Consider the following 14,598-nt stretch of genomic DNA (forward strand, 5'->3'; position numbering starts at 1 on the left):
TAGGACGATCCCATTTGTGGCCCGTACTGTTCAAAAACACGTTCCTTGGACGTCCCAGGGATTTTATAAGATATAACGGGAGGTTCCTGGAATTTATTTTAGGTCCCATGTTTACGTCACTGGAACGTCCGAGGACCGACATATGCTAACTGGGTAGATGTATAATAAGACCTGCTTTTTACGTTTTAGGTACATGGCGATGACAGTGATATTATTTGGAATTTGTTTATGTGTAATTATCTTTCGGTTTCAATAAATAGAGCAATCAAATGTTCAAGACTTTCATCTCTCTGCGTGTTTTCTCTTAATATCCGTTTTCGAGAAATTTTCGTCCGGATTATCAGATTCCGAAAAGCATATATAAAACTCTTTGTTTCCAGAGAAATATTATTTGACTTTATCCATGATTGCGATGCAGCTGTATCTACTGATTCATCTTCTATCGAGGCTAAGTATTTTCCATGCATTGATTTTTTACGCCATTGATCTTTAGGTTCTTCGTGCGTTTTGAAAAGGATTCAACTGTCTTTCAGATCAATGTAGTACGGTCGCGTTTTTGTCCGCATCTTTTAGCGCTTGAAATATCCTGCTGGTTCTAGCTTTATTGATAAAGTATCTTCTCAGATGGTCTATCTGTTCTGCATGTCAAGTAATCATGCTTAGTATTCCACGTTTACCCTTTCTGATCATTTTTACAGTTCTGATTGTCATCTGATAAACAGACTTGTTTTCAGTTTTTTTTAAGCAAAGTGTCAGAGAGTTTTTGTATCCAGTCAACCACGATCTTCTAAATATGAACATAACCTTTAAATTATTGTTTATGTTTTGTCGTTTTGTATAATCCCTGATATTCGTTTTGAAATTCTGTTTATATTATTGGAATAGTCCTAAAATACACATTAAGATAATAAGTGGAATTATCGGAAGAATCTGAATTATCAGAATTTTCTGATTTCGATTACGAGACTGAGGAGATTTACTTGAAAAACGAATAAGGGCCAGAAATCAAAGCTATTTAGATGCAACTGTGTCCCAATTTAATAAAATACAATTTCTCGAGCATTTTAGAGTAAACTTTGAAGTAGCAAACAATATTTCTGAGCAATTTAAAGCTATTGAATACTAATGATATACAGGGGTGCCCTATGAGAAATTAACCGCATCAAGAATGGTTGGGAAACAGTTTGCAGTGAGAACAAACCTTAAGTCTTTTAATTTAGTGGTGATTCATTTAAGAATACCAAAGGTGTATGGCAATAGGGAGGCAGCATATGCTGCTTATATAACTTTCAGTCTAGAAAAATTGGTTTTTGTGGGTTTTCCTTGGCTGTTTTTTGATTTATTCCCTTCGGCTGCAGATATCCCTAGAATTTATGTTATTTTTCCACTTTCACTTCTCCATGCTGTTGACATTACATTTTTTTCAGTCCAAGCCCCATTTTTATATTCGTGCTAAATTTTCCTACATTTTCAAATAGGTTTTATAGGTCTGTCTTACTTTCGGTATAGGATTTAAATCGTCCATATACCATAGATGATTTCTGTTTAGAAGTTTTATGCCTCGAGCATCAAGTGTGTATCCTACGATTAAGCAATTAAGCAAGGAAGTCAATGCTTTTAAGGCCAGGCAGAACCACAAGGTATCTCTCTGAAAATATTCGCGTTTAATTTTTATTTCTAATTGGCTTTTCAGCAGGGGTTAAATTGCAGCGTAGTACAACACTTGGTCATTGCATGGTTGAGGAATTTAATGATGTGTCTTCAACCTTATACAACTTCAACACTTCTGACTTTTGGTAGTTAATATATGTGACGTGTAACGCTCTTTTTCGTTTTTAGCATGTTCTGATATTATTTCATCTATAATTGTTCTTTACATTATTTAGATACATAACCTCTAAATTGTTGTTTGTGTTTTGTCGTTTCGTATATTCCTTGACATTCGTTGTTTGCCTAGCAAGTCGTTATCTAATAGATGTATGTAGACCTTGTCTGAAATTATTGAGGTGTTGGATTTATTGTGTAAAGTATCAGTCGGTAGCAGGAAGGGTCTGCAGTTTCCACAAAATTGGAAAGCAGGTATGTTACACCCTCCATCATATAAACAGAAACTTTCTCAGATTCTTGTAAAAATTGGTAAAAGCATCGATTTAGATGTAGGTGGATTCAGATAAATTTTTTCAACCAATAGTTGTGAACTCTATCTGATCCTGGAGATTTCCAATTTGAGGCTCCTGCTAATGCCTTTTCTACATCTTTTTGATTAATTGTCTAGCCAGGCATAGATTTGTTGAGCATTTTTGTGCATTTATTGTAATAATAGTTTTCTTTCTTGTGTTTTACTGGATTGCTCCATATTTTACTTAAAAAGGCATTCACTTCTTTTGGTTACAGCCTGTTTTGAATTTTTTGTTCTTGTTATTTCATTGCATTTAGTTTTTTATTAAAAAGATTTTTCATTGGTTGCAAAATCATGATTTTATTGCTTTCTGTTGTAGTTTTTTTGTATGTTTTTGATCTTTTAGCATTGGCAGATAGAAATTGCTTTAGCATATCCAGAATTTCAAACTCCGTAGAGTTTTTACTAGATTTACATTTTAAAATAATTTTTTAGTTTTCACACGATTACTTGGATTTTTCCTGTTATGCTCGATAAGTATTTTATTTTAAAATTTAGTCTTGTTTCCCAAGCTGGTTGTCTTGATTTCTTGGATTTTTGAATGTTTTCCACAAATGTTTGAATATTTTGTCGTATTCTACCTCGAGTTTAATTTGTTCTGGGTTTTCGACCTCTGAAATAGCAGTAACCGGTTCAGTATCCTCTTCAATTATCAGAGGCTGCGATAGGATTTCTACCTCTCTTCTCATAGTATTTTTTATTTTATTAATAATTATATCTGCGAAGAATCTGTTGTTTATAAATAGCGATCGCAGTTAATTAATTATTTTTTGTGGTATCGTCAACTACAGTTAATGTAACTAAACCAAAAAATGACCTAACGATGTTTGTCGCAACAAAAATTACAGACTTTTGCATTACTCAGTAAATTATTTCAGGAATATCTATATCTTAAAATGAAATTGGTATTTTTTTAAAATTAGTCCTAAACAATAACTTTTTTACTTCTCTTTTTAGTTCTTCGTTTTTATTTACTCTTTCGAGATATTTGATTTCTGTGTAGTTGTGTGAAATTGATAATAAATTGATTAGGAGAGCTTCTTTTATCGGTTTGTGGATCAGTGTGATACCTGGCCTATTACGCTGTACTGTAACATCTGTCATGCTGGTTTTATCCTAATAAATGTTAACAATTTCCTTTTCCATTACCGATGCGGGTTTGTATTCTTAATATGGTAAATTGTTTTTACCGCCAAGTTTAAATTTCTTTAGTATTTATAGATAGACTATTGTGCCGCTCTAGGTATACAATTTCGGCTAAAATTTGGCAGCTAGATAGAATGTGCTGTATTGTTTCTTGGTTTTTGTTGGCATTTTTTCATTTAGTATATATTTTTAGTAGTTTCTTGTTTTTATAACTTGGTCCTATATACCAATCATGAATCCTTCTGTTTCTGGAAACAGCGATCCAGCTTTAAGCCAATCACTAGACATAACCTGGTCCACAGATTGGCTTAAGGATGTATCTTTTAGTAGTTGATTGATAAATCTTGGATTTTTCCTTCATTGGTTTTTTTTATTAGGTTCGTAATCTTGTATACGTAGATTTATTGGAGTACAGCCTATATCTGCTTTTACCATAGTTTTGTGGAGAAAAGGTTTCTTAGACCTTTAATTTGCTTCCTTTCCCTTATTCCTTTGCCTCTTTCTTGTGTTGAGTCTGTTTTACGGATCTGCAGGAAGTATTTCCATTATTTTTATTAAATTTCTCTACAAGGAAGATTTTAAGCTTCAACACCAAAGCTGCCCAAATTTAAATGATTTCTTAGAAGGATTCAAATAAATCTTAACCAGCACATTTCCTATTCGTGGAATAGAAACTTGTGTTAAACTGTTTTCCAGTTATAATAACCGTCCGCACATACGAGAGAAAAAAGGTGTTATCGCCCGGTAGATAAGCCAAACAAAATGTGTGTATGCACGATAACCTGTAAAAACAAACTGATAAGGATACTTATGACCAAAAGCTGATATTGTCTGACCTGATATACAACGGGATTTTGGTATTTGAACTGGCGTGTAATACCCGGTCGTAAATATATCCTGTCTCTCGGTTTTATTGGGCTACGGCGACTATTATAAGGCTCGGCAAACATTAGCCGACCATAGTATCTGATTTCCTAATTCTTATGAAATGTCGTAAATTTGTTTAAATTTTTCGTCTTTGTTTCAAAATGGATATATTCAATAAAACTTATTTCAAAATGCACCATAAAATTATAAATATTTCAGTTAATCCTCGTGTGTATGAATCAGAACAAGATTTTAGATTTTTATTTGATGTTTTCAATTCAAATTTTCAATTGAATTGATAACATTTTTATTTTATTCCGCTTATTTTTTCAAAGCATGCTGTATAGCACATACTTCATTTTGATATTGTAATACATTAAAATCTTATACTGTAAAACTGTGAATTATTGTGATTATAATTAAAAAAAAAAGTAATAACTTGTCTTTAAAAAATGGAACTGTAAACATAAACATATAAATAGTAGTACCTATTAATTTTAGTATATTACTATTAATAGTGGTACTATTATTAATAATAATTATTAATAATTATAGATTTCTAACCCCCGAGATCGACCTAACATCGTACTTCAGAACTTTCTAAATACTTTGCAACAGAATTTACGATACTATAAGTAAAGCAAGAAATAACAACTAAAACAAGCAATTTAAAGAAAGTGAGAAAAGATTCTACATAACACTGAAATCCAATACGCTGGATATTATGAAACTACAATCAGGAAACGTGCTTAATTATTAGCAAATTAACACCTACTGGTCATCAATATGAAATCAAAATAAATCATATTATCTTGGAGTCAACTGGATACAACAAGGGGAGCAGAAAAACGCAGAAGTGTTATCTATGACAGACCCAAATGCAACTAAAGCCATAGTATCAAAAGTCATCAAAAGAACAAAAAAGAATGACTGAAAAGCAAAAAGAGTGTCGAAAGGGAACCTAGAAGTGCAAGGAGTAGCTCATTATAAAATCGTTTATTATGAGCTAGGTGAAGAGGAAAACCAGAAAATTATCAGGCTGTTATATTGATTACCAAAAGGCCTACGACTCTGTTCCTCATCTCTGATTATACAAGGTACTGAATATATATAAAGTTCCCCCAACCCTTATAAAATACCTACGTCACCTAACACAAAATCAGTCTCTATCCGGAAATCAAAATCACCTGCGGTATAGTTCAAGGGGATTCACTTAGCTCGTGGATCTGTGGTTCTCATAATAAACTCAAAGAGCTGATCTTATTAGTAGAACAATTGTCCAAAGATATTAGATGAAATTCGGATATTGCACCCGTACATCGCTGTAAATAATTTTAATGATGATAATTGTGAATTATTTTTGTCGATATCGAACTACATCACGAAAACACCGGGTTATAAAGAAATTCGAACAGAACTAAGGGAATAAGAGCACTTTGAAAAATCGGAAAAAGTCATATTGCGACCTCGTTTTTCAGCCCAAAGATGGGCTCTAAATTGTAATATATTGGCTATTGTCAGAGCTACGATCTTGCTAATGGTTTCGTTGGATTCGATAGAACAAAACTAAGACAAATACGTTGAAATGTTTCTGATAGTGCCCATAAAAGCCGAGATATCGACATCTAAAGTTTGAGATTTTTCATTTTTCGGGTATACCCTCCCGTATCGAATTTTTTCAATAAAGTTGATTTTTTTCGAAATAGAACTAACTATATCAGCGGATTGCTCCCTTCACCGACATCACGAAAACAACGGGTTACAAAGAGATTTGAGCAGAATTAAGGAAATGAGAGCACTTTGAAAATTCGGAAATAGTCATTTTTTTAAGCTCAAAAATTGGCTCTAAAAATGTAATATCTTAGCTAATATGAGAGCTAGTAGTGTAAATTAACGTACATGTTGAAGATATTTCCTAACTTGCTGTGAATTATGTGCTATCCATTTAAAACGAAATCTCATTTTCAGGTTCTTTTAATGCTGGTGCAATTTGATTTTGTAAAAATTACAAAAATGCGTCCCCTTCCAAATATTCTTCCAAAAAAAAGGTCCAAGAACTGTATGACTAAAAATACATGATCAAACATTTACTTTTTAAGGGTACTGAGTCCTTGTAACAATTTCACATCATTTCACATTTGGCGTATTATCATTCGTCTATAAAATAAAAATATTATCAAAAATCCCTGTGATTATTTGCCCTCTTCATAACTTGAAAATAGAAATCTGCTTTTCGGGTTTTTTTTTGCTCTGAGAATTTGCATTTACTAATTACTGTTCTCTTAGTTTTAAAATTATTAATAAAATTCTGTACTGCTACTTTACTTGGAAAATGCCTATCAGGGAAATTTATATGGTATATTCAGAAGACTTTCCGTAAAACTATTCCCCATGTACCTCTTACTCACCGGTATTTTCTCTTGATTTGTCTAATAATTATTCATACTGACTACTAAACAAATAGATGATAACACTCTTGACATAATATTTGGATAATTTGGCTGATGGTTCTATTTTTTATTTTTTTAAATAAATTATAAATCACCTATTAGAAAGTAATAAAATTTAGTATGGTGGCTTATCTTACTTGCGCCTTAAAAAAGTCTAATACAGTTTTTCTGTAAAACATACCGGGGAGTCAATATTTGAAAATATCATATTTATATGGGACTTCTTATCGCCAGTTTGGCTATGGACCATTCGGTATAGTTTAAAAGCATTGCTTTCTATTCGAATATCAACCCCCTCGATAAAAATTAAACCGTAACTCTACCGCTCTTGTCTATAGAAAATTCCTGCTTTCCTGTTCATAAGAATCTCGCAACAGACAAAAGAAGAGATGACGATGATGATGATGATGAGAGAGCGTCTTTCTTTCTCTACGGTCGCCGTCAGCCGTTTACCGGAGCCACCGGAACAAAACTTCCGGATGGTCCTTCGGTTCGGCTTCGGACGTAGTCCCCCCTACGCCCCCCTTTGCCCCTCCACACCCCCTATTCTTAAGGAGCGCGCACCACTCAAGCAAGCATTCGTCCCCCCTCCACCTAAACACGGAGGTTTTGCGCGCACTACACACACGTTCGTACGTTTCTTGATCCTACAGGACAATGATTGACTGTGGGTTAAATATATGAGCAGGATTGGACAAAATCACAATAACATAAGTAATTCCTTGATTTAATAATAAACCGTTTATATGCCACTGTTTACATGCTACTATTTAACTAAAACTATCCCACTATTGACTAAAAGGAGGTTAAAAAACTGATTGGTGAAGAAAACCATAGTTTCATTTTTGAGCCATTATTAAATCCTAACCATTTTGGATTTCAAGAAAGAAGATGCATGGGAAAATGCATATGTTCAGTCTTCTCGAGCTAATCTACACCAGTTTCAATGTGGGTCATGTGGCTACAATGGTGTTCTGTGATATATCCAAAGCATTTGATAGTATGGGTCACAGAATACTGCTGTCGAGACTAGGGAAATATGACTTTTGAAGGCATCCTTGGAATGATTTAGATGCTATTTGTCAAGACGTGTTCAGAAGATCAACTTTGACAATTGTTCCTTACAGGAAGTGAAACTATAATTAGTTTGTTTGAATCCAGTGTATTAATTATGTTAGTAACTGTTGACCCTTGTTTTAATTGATACATTAAGTATTTAACTTTCATCGAAAGATGTTTCTTAAATGTAGAGGACAAACGATGGATTTGCGAAATTTAAAACCATAATTTGAGTTAATAAAGAAACCTTTATACATTTTATATGCAGTAGTTCGTAACTTACATATTTTTATTAGGTACGTATTAAAATTTAACATGATACGCCTTAGCATTCTTATATCGTCTAGTTATACGATACTTACAAGATACATTTAAGATTTTTTACAGATATTTCTCTGCTATCTGGGTGCACCTTTATCCACTTTTTGTTTCGTAATTATTTAGATATACAAAATAATTTTTTCGAATATCCTATGTTATAAATGAGACAAAGTTTACCTCATTTAGTGGATAACATCATTTTTACTTTTTCATAAATAAATTATTCGTCATGCATTTTCTTATGGCGGTCTACTTTTGTAACATTTGTATCATCCTATGAATATTTTAAGACATTTTAACGAATTGACCAACGTCTAAGGGAAACTGGTAGGCGATTTTACTTATTTAGGTGATATTATTGACTTTCTTTATTTTTGTGATTTTAGGAAGTTTTGGAACAAATGGTACTGATGCTGGTCAGAGAAGAACAGTATGTATGGTACAATTCAAGGAAAATATTTTGGATGTTGTAGCTGATACTTCTTTAATAAGCACTCGAAAATTAGCCACTCAGCTTAATACTGTTAAGTATTTATAATTTGACCGTATTTATATAAGTGTATATAAATATATATATACCAGGTGGTGCGTCGCCGAGCGGAACATAGGAAATTCCATGTAAATTTTAAGGAGGTCAATTATTGGCTTTCCTGTACATTCTACAGAAAAAATGTAAGATAACTTTTTAAAGAGACCAATCTGGCAAACCCTCATGCAAAGTTTTTAAAAATTTTAATAAGCGAATCTTGAATTATTCAATTAAATGTAATTGCAAAATTACCAAATTTTCAGTTCAGGTAAAACCAGACACCAGCCACCAGCAAACAATTTTTTATAAGGCTTTGTCAAATCTGACATACAGCCGAATACAAAAAATGTTTTTTTTTCGTTTTATCAATTTCACAACCATACATTCAAAGTAATACACGTTAACATTATTTTTTTATCTGAACTTTTATTTAATATAACGATGAAGTTATATTAAATATTTATATCTATTTTTTCGTCGATCTATTTATTCGTCGATTTGTCGACTTGTTTTCAAATATCGACTGTCACTGATTTATTGACACTTTTCCTCACGTCAGTGACAATATTCATTTTACTGGGGCCCGTTTGGTTTTACCTGAACCGAAAATTTGGTAATTTTGCAATTACATTTAATTGAATAATTCAAGATTCGCTTATTAAAATTTTTTTGAAACTTTGCACGAGGGTTTGCCAGAATGGTCTCTTCAAAAAGTTATCTTACATTTTTTCTATAAAATGTACAGGGAAGCCAGTAATTGCCCCCTTAAAATTTATATGGTTACATGTTCATGTTCATGGTTCATGGTTCATGGTTCATGGTTACATGTTCTGCTCGGCGACGCACCACCCGGTATATACACCTTAAGATGATAAAGTGTCATGTAAAGACTCACTTCAGAGTCACTTTCATGTAAAGTCACTATTAGGGTGTGATATGATCCGACTCCGTGAGTGTTTTGTGGTTATGTAGTTCTTAAGGTTAGTTTTGTTTTTTTTTGTTGTAAGCATGCCGGAAAACGTTTTTATGCTAACCATTATAAGTAATTGCGTAGTCGAAATAAGGGCTTTATTTTGCCTCATTTTAAAAAATACACCAAAAACAATACATAAAGTACTTCAAGAACAGCTATTATCCCCATATCACCTACAAAAAGTGCATAAACTAACTACTACTGAACATTTTCCTCGTAGAATACAGTTCGCAAACTGGCCATCAAATCAGCAGCAAACTAATCCAAACTTGGTTAGCATAATTTTTTTAACGATAAAGTAGGGTTTCCCAAAAATGGGATTGTGAATTTACATAACTCGTATGTATTAGCTGATGAAAATTGTCATGCTCCTCATCATCAACATTAGTTCCAATCAATTAATATCTATGTAGGATTAGGCCATTCGTATTGCCACCACGATTGAATGGAGAACTTTATTTCGAGTTCCTTCAGAATAATCTTTTATAATTAATAAAGCATTTGTCATTTTCGATGCGCCGAAATATGTATTTAATGCATGATGGAACTCCACCTCATTTCAGCATTACTGTAAGGAACCACCTGACTATTGATTTTCCAAACCGTTGAATAGGTAGATAAATTTGTTGGCTTCCTCGGTCTCCCGATCTAACGCCATTGGATTTTTACCTGTGGGGTCACCTTAAAACCTTGGTGTATTCAATTTCTGCCGATACTTGAGAGGAACTTTTGCAGAGAATCAAGATTCATTGCGATGTGATAAGGAAAAATCCAGGGTTGTTGTGGTGAGTACAGCAGTCTACGATTCGTCGTATCCGCGAGTGTATCAGATCCTGATACACTCGCCCTCCTCTGATCCTAAGTAGAAAAATCCATATTAAATTTTTTTCTACCTGAATCCGAAAGGTTTCCCATATTTTCCGAGACACCCTGTATAGACTTTGGTTTCATTAAAAAGTAGGTCGGTGTCGCGAAAACCGCATGTCTCGATTTCTTTTTATAAACGAGAAACCCCATAAAATATACGGAAATCGGACTATCACCACTCTCACTCTTAAATAAAAAAAGTCATATAAGAATCCTCTCCTCCCCACTAGAAGAAAGTGTCGTGGATTGCACACCGGGGCTGTATTTCCGGATATAACTAAAGCTTTCGACAAGATAAGGTACGACGGTTTATTGCACAAACTAGTCGATGCCCGTTTTCCCGACTGTCTTGTAAAACTTGTCCACTCCTTCTTGACCAATCTTTTGATGTTTCTAACCTCTTCCCTTGCATTCCTCTTGAGGACTGTTTGCCTTTAGTTGTAGACTTAATAAAAAAAAAACACTGATCTTGAAAAAGTTCATATTGATAACCTTTGTGTTCTGGTTGGTTGACTTAGTTTTACAACAAATTTTTTTTCAATTTAACTATAAATACTACAAACAAAACTCAGGTGTTGCAATGGGTTCTAGCCTGACCTCTCTTTTAGCTGAACTGTTTATGTCAGACTTGGAGATTAAAATAAAAAATGGTACCCTCTTTCAACACATTTTTTTATTAAATGATATGTGGATGATACTCTTTCCATTTTAAAGGTTAGTCTTTCCGATCTTTAAAATTTTATCACGTTCTTAAACTGTTTACACTCATACATTAATATACATACATCTACTGACAGCACCACGAATGAATGAACATTGTAGAGAGATTGAGATGAGCAAGACCCAAAATATTTGCCCTACAAGCATCAAAATATCTAATTTTCAAGACATGTTTATACTATAACAACTAAAATTTTAACCCAGCTACTGGCTCAAAGTTTTTACATTTCTGATGCAAAAGCAATAAAATTCTCGAAATAAATAAAGCTATAAAAAACAACCACCGTTACTGTGTTAATGATCAAGTACATCGTTCTTGTACCCCCATTTAACTGACTGTATTTTAATTCTGCATAGTCTCTTAATACATGGTTCTTGCCCTTTATAATTTATTTTATATACTTCTGATCCATTACTTTCCTTCTTCACAACTTACTAATCATTAGGTTTACCGCGCCATCTAATATGGTCTCTATGCGCCTTCTACTTCTCTCTTGCTTTCTGCAGTTTTAGTAACACCATCAGGTACCATAGCACTTTTAGGACTTCTCACCATAGATGTATCTGAGTTTAGTATATTTTTTTGCCTACTGTTCGGTCTTTGTCAGCCACAGAATGTAAACAAATAAAATTAAAAATAACTAAAAAACACAATATTAATTAATAGAGTGTTTTTGACATGGAATCAAACCCTGGGGCATATAACTGATACCAATTTTAAACATTTGTAAGTGTGCCTAATATTCATGTTATTTTTTTTCCGTGTCCGTTTGTCTTGTTGTTACTTTGTTCAGAACTATTTTCTTTTAGTATCCCCTGATGATGGACACCGGTATGTCCGAAACATGTCGGGAATTAAAGAAAAACTCAATGATGTTTAATAAATAAGTGGAGGGAGACTGCAGGATTTCCATTTTACCTTTCAGATAACTGCTGGGTTTCCCACCTGCTTAAACGGAAATGGTACACATATTCTTCGTCAGTATCTGCAAAGGAACAGCATCCTCGAATTAATTGTGTACTTTTGGTACCTCATGAATTACAATCAATTCTTCTAATTCCTCATCACCGGGGGCTCTATTATTCATTATCATTTTAAAAAACAAATCTGCACTTACGAGTTACTCTTACAAATATATATAAAAATATATTTAACGTATGAACAATAATTTCTATTTTGACAATCGTTAGATCTATGGATCAAACGATAAACTATTTTTTTGTGGTACAGCCCTGTTTCCAAGGATTGATTTTGAGGGTTAAATAAGTGCAGGATTATCTCTAAGATCAAAATGTCAATTGAAGGGAGTTTGTTAGTTTAGACGAAGAATTATAGGACAACCTCTAAATTTTTAAAAGTGTTATTGTTGTTTAAAAATAATCAAAATAAACTAATAAATTTTTTTTTCAAGGCTTAAGTTTGTCTTTCTCTTCTTCTTCTTTATTTTTATGTATAAAAATAAATATTTCGTAAGCTTAGTAAGCAAACCTGTAATTTTGGTACTTCAAAATAGGTGTTTACACCACAAAAAAAATTAATTTAATCTACCCCATTTGAGAAAAATCAAATTCGCATATCAGATTTTAGTGCGCACCCATTTACACTGAAAAAATTGTCTTTGTAACGTCATTTGATCCAAGTATTGAATAAACTACTCAAAACGAAAAAGGAGCCACTTGAAAAAATTGAAATAATTTTTTGTGTAATAGTTTTTTTGAAAAAGTTATCATTTTCTCCTTTATCTGTAAAAGACTACTGTCAAAATTGTAAATGTCTTAAATATGTTGATTGTGTTATTTAGGAAAAACAAATTCAAATTTCAATAAGTCAATAAATAGTGATTTTGTTTTTTTTCATCTTTTAATAAGGCAGTATTTAAAAACTATTCCTAGTAGTGAGTATGCCGTCCTTTGGCTCTGATAACTTTAGCACAACGACTGGGCATACTCTCAATCAAATTTCTGATCAACTTCTGGGATAGTTGTCCCCTTTCTTAAAGTTCTTCACGTTGGTGGTTGGTTTGTATGGGCTGCCGCTCCAATAATCTTCGTCCTAATGAATCCCACAGATGTTCGATGGGATTGAGATCTGGACTGTTAGCCGGCCATTCCATAACTTCAATATTATGAATATTTATAAAGGTTGTTGTTATCCTAGCAACGTGTGGCCTAGCATTATCGTGTTGTAAAATGAAATCTACTCAATATATTAAATGTGTTAAAATTTTCTAAGTAACATAATGCCGTTAAGGAACCGTTTGCAATTACCACTAAGTTTAGTTGGTGTGCCCATTTAAACATATCATAATAGACAACCACTCCGAACAGTTTCTTGCACAGCTGAGTCCAAATATCGCTAACTTGTTCGTCGCTATACCCGAACTCGTCCATCGTTGTGATGCAAGCAGAATCTGGACTCATCCGTAAATTAAACATTACTCTATTGTAGTATTGTCCAATGACGATGTGCTTCGGCAAAAATTATTCGAGCTGTTCGATGTTCTGTTGTTAATCGAGGCTTTCTAACCGGTATCCCAGCACGCAACTGAGACTGATGAAGTCTATTTCGTACTGTTTGATCAGAAATTCTGGTTCCCGTTGTGGCTGTTAACGAATTTTAAAGCGCTGGTGCAGTATTGGTTCGTTCCTTAATCGCCCACAGACTTTACTAACGGTCTTTTTGAGCTGATGTGGCTCTTTGACATTGAGGTTAGGGCTTTCTTCTGAGAATGCCATAAATTAAAAATCTCTCTTCTAAAATCACTTTCCTCAATTAACGTTACACCCCTAGTAATATCAACTTCATTTAGGTACACTCTACGGTGTATTCTTCTACCTATAGCGCATCAATTATCATGTGTTCACTGCAAAATTTTAACTAAAGGTGATAAAAACGGGCACAAATTGAAGATGCTTTAATAAACAAATATTTACATTTTTTCCTCAGGGCACAAACATAAAAACAAATGTTTAGAACTGTACGAATAAGGGTGAAGTCTATACATTATGATTGTAAAATAATATTTTCATTTTATTACAAAATGCGTGGAATATAAGCTTATGGAGTAGTGGCTTCTTATTCGTTTTGAGTAGTTTAATTTAAGAATTCGCTTAAAACGAAAACTTCAGAAATTTTTTTTTCAAACTCTGTAGATTCTGAGAAAAGGTATCCTAAGGCCTCCTAATAAAATGGCCACCCCGTACATATTTATTAGTATTAGTTTAGGCCGCCTTACCTTTTTAAGTACAATGCTTGTATAGAATAAGTTAAGTAGATATGAAAATGTATATTTTAGTCGAGAAAAATAAATGTCAGTTTCAAAGTAAAGTATTTTTTGTCCACCTACCGGTTAGCCATAAGCCACTGTGCGCTGGCTAGTAAAGTAGCCGCGCACGATCATCCCCGAGCCGTCACGACCGTCGACGAAGTAACCACGGGACTTGCCATCGCTGCCCCGTGGATGAAGATTCGAGAGACACACGCGTT

Source organism: Anthonomus grandis, chromosome 8 (assembly GCF_022605725.1).
Source record: "Anthonomus grandis grandis chromosome 8, icAntGran1.3, whole genome shotgun sequence".
NCBI classification, from domain to species: Eukaryota; Metazoa; Arthropoda; class Insecta; order Coleoptera; family Curculionidae; genus Anthonomus; species Anthonomus grandis.